The 8,144-nt window shown below is 46.6% G+C and overlaps 2 long non-coding RNA genes across 2 annotated transcripts; one reads left to right on the top strand and one right to left on the bottom strand.

Moving 5' to 3' along the window:
* Positions 1 to 6,281: 6,281 nt before the first annotated feature.
* Positions 6,282 to 6,985, bottom strand: LOC110678591. Its single transcript, XR_002501764.1, has 2 exons — positions 6,563 to 6,985; positions 6,282 to 6,496 (listed from the first exon to the last, which is right to left on the bottom strand). It is a non-coding gene; the product is annotated as an uncharacterized LOC110678591 (long non-coding RNA).
* Positions 6,986 to 7,093: 108 nt separating this feature from the next.
* On the top strand, positions 7,094 to 7,780 carry LOC110678590. The gene is made up of 2 exons (XR_002501763.1): positions 7,094 to 7,499; positions 7,566 to 7,780. It is a non-coding gene; the product is annotated as an uncharacterized LOC110678590 (long non-coding RNA).
* Positions 7,781 to 8,144: the final 364 nt, after the last annotated feature.

Genomic DNA, 8,144 nt, shown 5'->3' with positions numbered 1-8,144 from the left:
ACTATATGAACTGAACTTTTCCAAAAGTGACTGCGCAAATGATTCGTCCTTCTATTCGTGTGGCCGGGTGCCAAAAGAACTGGAAACATGGCACAGGCGTTTTGGCCATCTGAGTGCGAGTGGATTGGAGCAGCTTGTGCGAAACGAGATGGTGGTTGGGCTAAAAGCAAATGTTCGGAAGGGTAGCGAAGAGATTATCTGTGAGTCTTGTGTTGCTGGGAAGCAGACCCGGCGGCCGTTCATTTCTGGTGAGGGTAGGCAGTCAAGGAGAGTATTGGAGCTTATCCACTCTGATGTATGTGGTCCCGTTACTCCGGTGGGCGTCGGCGGCGAGAAGTATTTCGTTACTTTTATCGACGACTGGAGTCGATTCACAGTTGTGTTTCTGATTAGCTCAAAGGACCAAGTTCTCGGTGCGTTCCGAAACTATGTTGCGGCGGTGTCTGCAAAGTTTGGCAGCAAGATTTCTCGTTTGCGATGCGACAACGGTGGAGAATTTAAGAACGGCGCTTTCTTGAACTTCTGTAAGCAGAAAGGTATACAGGTCGAGTGCACGGTTCCATACACGCCGGAACAGAACGGGGTCAGTGAGCGCAAAAACCGAACGCTGGTCGAGATGGCGCGTGCCATGTTAGAGGATTCCGAGGCCGACCGAAGATTTTGGGGTGCAGCAATCCAGACAGCAGCTTATTTGACCAACCGTAGCCCTTCGCGGGCGCTCGATCCAAAAGTGACACCGTTCGAGATTTGGGAAGGACGCAAACCGAATGTGGAGAAGTTTCGTGCTTTCGGAGTTGATGTGCACGTTCATATTCCGAAGGAACATCGACAGAAACTTGATGCCAAGTCGTGGAAAGGAGTGTTCGTGGGCTATTCCCCCAACGGGTACAGGATCTGGGATCCAAAGAGGAAGCGCATCGTTGTGGCTCGAGACGTGATTTTCATCGAAGAGAAGGTAGTCGGAGCCAAGCCGCCCGGTCAGCGCACTGGCGGTTGTTCTGATGGTGATGTGGTTCGTGTACCAGTTGGTACGGACACGACACAGTGCGATGAAAGTGACACGGAAAGCGACGATGGAGGCAGTGATCATAATGGCGTGGCTGAGGAAGATTCGTTTGACAGTTGCGTTGACGACACGATCCGTGAAGAGGGTGAACCGGAGCCGGTGGGACATTCGCGTCCAGTGCGAAATCGTTCAGCGCCAGCGTGGCATGGTGATTACGAATTCGATATGACTGGATTCGCCCTGAATGCGGCGAGCTTCGTCGAGGATTTGCCGTGTTCCATAGCGGAAATGCGGAAACGCAAAGACTGGCCGAAGTGGGAAGTTGCGGTTCGCGAAGAAATGGACGCTTTGAGCCGGAATCATACATGGGATTTGGTGAAGCTTCCGGAGGGACGTGTGCCCATTTCCTGCAAGTGGATTTTTAAGGTGAAGCGTGCTGACGACGGTCGTGGAGATCACTACAAGGCGAGGCTGGTGGCCAGAGGGTTCACCCAGCGACATGGATTCGACTATTCCGAAACGTATTCGCCGACTGCGAAGCTAGATACGTTGCGCACGGTGCTGGCTGTTGCGAATCACGAGCGAATGGTAATCCATCAAATGGATGTTAAAAGTGCGTTCCTGAACGGATCAATAAAGGAGGAAATTTTCATGACCCAGCCAGAAGGATTCAATGCAGGGAACGGGCTCGTGTGTCGGCTGAACAGATCGTTGTACGGCCTCAAGCAGGCGTCGAGGGCGTGGAACGAGAGGTTTCATGTTTTCGCTGAGAAGTTGGGGTTTAGGAGAAGTTCGAGTGACAAGTGCTTATACATACGAGAATCTGGTGGACATAAGCTGTTCCTGATCATATACGTTGATGACGTGCTATTGGTTGGACATCAGCTGAAAGCAATCCAGGTAGTGAAACAGTGCTTATCGAAGGAATTTGAAATGAAGGACATCGGCGAAGTGAACTGTTTCCTGGGCATGAAGATTGAGAGAAAGGTTGAGCAAAGAGTTCTGCGGATCAGTCAACGTGCATTCCTGGAGAGACTACTGCAGCGGTTCAACATGAGTGACTGCAAGCCCGTATCAACACCAATCGAAAACCGTTTACGCCTGCAGCGTGGCGAAGAGTCAAAGCGCACAGATAAGCCATATCGTGAGTTAGTGGGATGTTTGGTTTATGTGACTTTGACAACCCGACCGGACTTGAGTGCGGCTGTGAATTTTTACAGCCAATTTCAGAGCTGCCCGACAGAGGAACATTGGCGGCATCTGAAACGCGTATTACGATACATTCGTGGTACTTTGGATTTGGGACTACAATTCGAAGGCGACGACAATGCTCCGATGATTGAAGCATACTCCGATGCTGACTGGGGCAATGATACCACGGACAGGCGATCGTTGACCGGCTATGTTTTTCGAGTCTACGGATGTACAACAAGCTGGTTAACACGGAAGCAATCGACCGTTTCGCTCTCATCAACCGAGGCAGAGCTAATTGCGTTGTGTGTGGCAGTGTGTCATGGTACTTGGGTAATGCGTTTGTTAGAAGATCTTGGTATCAAACCGGATGGTCCAGTAGTGTACCATGAGGACAATCAATCGGCCATACGTGTGGTGGAAGAAGAAAGAGATAGTGGCCGGCTAAAGCACATTGACATCAAGTTCTGCTTCGTACGAGATCTCATTCAGCGGGGGCTGATCGTGATGCGATATGTGCCAACGAATCTGCAACCGGCAGATATCATGACTAAGGGGTTACCAGCGAAACTGTTCCTGCAACATCGCACGGCTCTGGGGATGCGAGTTTCCGGAAATTGAGCGGGGGTGTTAGAATACAATTTCCTACCCCTCTCCTTAATACCACACTGGCAACCCCCCTTGATACGCTCCTGACATTAACCATGTGTTGTTTTACTTTTTCTTTACACAACTGTACTTGAGTGAAATAAAACGTTTATCTTTTCTTTGCATTAATCGCGGTGTTACGTTTTATTCCGGTAGAGAAAACCCGATTGCCTAATATTTTTTAGTCGACAAACCTTTCGTGGATCCTTGTGAACGAAACCTTCGGGTTGTTCCATGAAAATTTCCTCACCTGACAGGTCCCCTTGCAAAAAAGCTGTGACTGCATCCATCTGATGAACTTGCAAGTCCAACTGAGCTGCCATAGCCATCAGATACCGGATACTGGCATATCTGACCACTGGAGAGTATGTCTCGTTATAGTCAATGCCCTTTACTTGAGAAAATCCTTTAATCACGAGACGGGCCTTGTGCCGGTCCAATGATCCATCCGAGTTCATCTTCTTCTTCAGCACCCATTTGCACTTTAGGGCCTTCCGTCCTGGTGGTAGGTCCGTCAACTCCCAGGTATAATTCGCTTGTAATGCGTGGAACTCCTCCTCCATAGCACGCTGCCACAACTGCTTTTCGCCGGATTTCATCGCTTCATGAAAAGACTGCGGCTCACCAACGTCGCTGTCCGGTGGCGGTTCCTGAGACACGGATAATCTTTTAGGGACAACACTGAACGTCATATCATAATTTTGGTACTTGCCTGGTATATTGCGCTCCCGTTCACTGCGCCTGATCGCGAGAGGATCTACTGGTTGTGAAGGGAGCGCGACGGATTCTGCTGACGATGATTCCAGAGATTCGGTTGCGCTTATGTACAACGGCCCGTAGCCATCGTTGCTCCCGGCTTCTGCAACATCTTCCAGTTCTTCTCCAGCTCCGCCGCAGGCTTCATGACCGTCTTCGAGAATTTTGGCTGGTCGTTCTACTCCCCCTGCATTCGATTCGTCACTAATCAGCATCTGGTTCATCGTTGTTCGGCTTTCCGGAAATACATCCTCTGGAACTTCTGCCGAAAACTGCTCTTCTTCGCTGATAAAAACTGCATCTCGAACAATCTGAACCGTTTTTGTCCTCGGTAGGTACACTCGATATCCTTTCGACTGATACGCAAAGCCAACGAAGATGCCCGGCTCAGACTTGGCGTCCCACTTCCGCCTACGCTGCTTGGGAATGTAGCACATCACTTTTGCTCCAAAAACCTTCAGTCCCGACAAGTCCGGTCGCTTTCCCGTGAAACGCTCCTCTGGCGTCACCGGAACACCCTTGGTCGGTGATCGGTTTATCAAAAATGTCGCCATCGCTGTAGCTTCTGCCCAGAAGTGCTTGTCTAGGCCTGCATCCAAAAGTAAACATCGAGCCCTCTCAACGACCGTCCTGTTCATGCGCTCCGCCAGCCCATTTTGCTCGGGGTTATATGGTACCGTCGTTTCATGGCGAATACCACAGCTGCGCAAGAACCGTTTCATCTCCTTATTTACATACTCGGTGCCGTTATCAGTGCGAAGTGCTTTAATCCTCTTACCGGTCTGGTTTTCCATCAGAGCTTTGTACTCCTTGAAGCAGTCCAGTACCTCTGTTTTCGACTTCAGAAAGTACACGACCAACTTGCGACTGGCATCGTCGATTAGTGACAGAAAGTATCTGCTACCGGCGATTGACTCCTGCTCCATCGGGCCACACAGGTCCGAGTGGACTAGCTCTAGTACCTCGGTCGCTCGTGTTCCTTCGTTGTTGAACGGCTGTCGAAAATGTTTCCCTTCCAGACATGTGACGCAAGTAGGAATCTTGGCATTACCGAAATCAACTCCATCTGCCAAGTTTCGGAGCTTCATTAAACTTTGTTCGTTCAGATGCCCCATCCTGCGATGCCAAAGTATGATGTCACCAGTTGACTTAGCAGCGCACGAGACTTGCTTGTTGGTCAAACACAGCTTGTACAGTCCGCTCGTTTCCTGACCAACGGCCACCAACTCGCCACTATCAGACCGCACCTCACATGCATCCCTGGTGAACTGAACGCTGTAGCCCTTACTGCATATCCTACTGACCGAAAGAAGGTTGATTGCTATCTCCGGAACGCACAAAACATCGGAAATCGTCAAGTCGCATGACTCTCCATTAATGTCTGCTTCCATCGCCGCATTCCCGGTAGCAACCACAGATAGTTCAGCATCGTTGGCCACACTCACATGCTGTGACGCTTCCTGCACATCTTGCAAAAACGCCTTACTGCTGCACATATGCGATGTAGCTCCTGAATCGAAGAACCAATCCATTTCGCTTTTCTTCGGTTTCTCGAAAGTGGTCATCGCTGCATTCCTTTTGCCTGATTTCTCCTTCTTATCCTTCGGTTCATTCGGTCCTTTCTGCTGGCACTCCGAAGCAAAATGACCGAATTGCTTGCACCTGTAGCACTGAATCTTCGATTTGTCGGTCTTCTTCCTGTTGACAGTCTTCTTCTTGCTGTAGAACGCTTCTTGTTTGCTGTCTCCCATCGAAACGCCACTGATTTTCACGTCCTGGAGGATTTTAGCCTTCACTGCGTCCGCTGTAATACGAATTCCCGATGCTTCCAGACCCATGATCATGGGTTCGTAGGTCTCCGGCAAACCCATCAACAACAGACACGCTAGCCAGGTATCATCGACCACAAAACCAACTTCAGTCAACTTATGGCTGGTCGACATGAGTTCGTTCACATATTCCTCCACCGACGAACACTCCGACAATCGGATACTTGTCAATTTCCGGAGCAATCCTATTCGTCGTGTCATTCCATCGTCGCGGAAAGCATCCTGCAGATTCTTCCACGCTTGCTTCGCCGTTTTCGCATTCTGCACCAGGCTGTAATTTATCGGCTCTATGCTGAGGCAAATCGTCGCCAATGCCCGCAGCGAAAGTGCATCTTCCGGATCCTGTTCCTGCCGTGTGACTGCGTCCCAAGTGCCTTCCCGGATCATCAGCATCTTGGTGGCGAACGCCCACGTAGAATAATTCTCCCGGCCACGCAACTTATCCACTGCCGGAAGCGAAATGCTTCCTCCAACTGCGCCGATTCTCGCATCTGCCACTCCGCCGGCTGTGCGTCCTCCAGCAGCAACCGATCCTGTACTGTCTGCATTCGAATCTGTCGACATTCTCCCGGCACGACACTCGCGAAAAACTTAATCGGAACAACTATTTTATCGCGCAATTAACTTTTCGTTTTACTGCGGCCCATAACCTATGGGAATTTGCAGAGCATACATGAAAAACGCGTGCGTTTGTTTTGGTTTGATTTAATGAACTGACAAAGATACACGTTTATTGTCGCTTGGGTAAATACAGAGTAAATGGGTTAAATAAATTCGACAGTTACACTGGTCAACAAGTATTTAACTCAAGAATTATCCCTGTTGTGATTATTCAATGAAAGATGAATGGATTTGATCTTTTATACATTTTTATTCATATTAGAGCAATCACACTGTAAAACAGATTGCTTTTCTTATTTCACCACTTTTTTCTGCTTTTTTCGCCGTTCCAAACTCGGGAGGTTCTTGCTCACACAATCCTGGGCCTTGGAAGCAAGATTTCTCAGCTAGAAGATTACGGGAAGATCGGGTTGGTTTCATTTCTAGGTCACTGCAACAACACATCCTGGAAACAACAAATTGGTGCCCGTTAGAACTTGGATCTAAGTTACACGGAATAAATTCTTTTTACCTGAGAGATCTAGATATGAAACGGGTCACTTGGGTACTAGCTCACAAGCCTTAAAACAGAGGGAAGAAGCTTGAATCCTTCTCAAATAAAGATCCGTCACTTGAAAATTTATTTCCGCACGAGTTATTTCCACTTCTAAACCAAACAAAACAAATGGCGAAACGATGAAAATATTGTAGGTACTTCGCTCACAAACACTAAAGCGAGCCACTGTTTGCCAAACTGTTGAAAATAGGTTGTATACGGTAAAATGTAAATGTGTTAGTGTTTTGCGATAATGACCGTTTCGCAGAATGTCAAGTAATAATTTTACAATTTCTTGGAGATTTGAAACTCCGTATAATTTTACAATATCTGGACAGTATCTTTTATTGTTACTGTTTGGCATGCATCACACAAACCACCCGCATAGAGAATCACAGTTCGCCTTACATTCAAAACAATTAATCACTTTTATCTGTTAAGGTTAATGTACTCCGAACAGTTGATTTTATGTTGAACTGTATTCAGTCTAAGGCTTAAGACGTTTAAAAATGGTTTGTGTGATGCATGCCAAACAGTAACAATAAAAGATACTGTCCAGATATTGTAAAATTATACGGAGTTTCAAATCTCCAAGAAATGGTAAAATTATTACTTGACATTCTGCGAAACGGTCATTATCGCAAAACACTAACACATTTACATTTTACCGTATACAACCTATTTTCAACAGTTTGGCAAACAGTGGCTCGCTTTAGTGTTTGTGAGCGAAGTACCTACAATATTTTCATCGTTTCGCCATTTGTTTTGTTTGGTTTAGAAGTGGAAATAACTCGTGCGGAAATAAATTTTCAAGTGACGGATCTTTATTTGAGAAGGATTCAAGCTTCTTCCCTCTGTTTTAAGGCTTGTGAGCTAGTACCCAAGTGACCCGTTTCATATCTAGATCTCTCAGGTAAAAAGAATTTATTCCGTGTAACTTAGATCCAAGTTCTAACGGGCACCAATTTGTTGTTTCCAGGATGTGTTGTTGCAGTGACCTAGAAATGAAACCAACCCGATCTTCCCGTAATCTTCTAGCTGAGAAATCTTGCTTCCAAGGCCCAGGATTGTGTGAGCAAGAACCTCCCGAGTTTGGAACGGCGAAAAAAGCAGAAAAAAGTGGTGAAATAAGAAAAGCAATCTGTTTTACAGTGTGATTGCTCTAATATGAATAAAAATGTATAAAAGATCAAATCCATTCATCTTTCATTGAATAATCACAACAGGGATAATTCTTGAGTTAAATACTATACCTCACAATTAAACGATAATTACATAATACAGTATTTGTTTTGATTCAAATTATAAAGTTCAACCATTCTCTACCTGTTTGGATTACAGTAGATTGATCAAAAAATGGAAGGTATGTGAACCGTTTGGCAGATTGTAATGAAAAAATTTTGTTCTACGAAATCGGCCTTTTTAAATGGTTACATAACTTAACCGCCTATTCCCCACATTGTAATTTGTGCAATTACCATTCCCCGAACTGTAAAACCCGTTTATGGTACTGTTGGTTTATTGTTATTTTCAATTTTACACCGAATTATGCGAATAC

Source organism: Aedes aegypti, chromosome 3, assembly GCF_002204515.2.
Source record: "Aedes aegypti strain LVP_AGWG chromosome 3, AaegL5.0 Primary Assembly, whole genome shotgun sequence".
NCBI lineage: Eukaryota > Metazoa > Arthropoda > Insecta > Diptera > Culicidae > Aedes > Aedes aegypti.
Note: the sequence above shows the minus strand (reverse complement) of the source record. Positions and strands in the feature narration are given on the sequence as shown.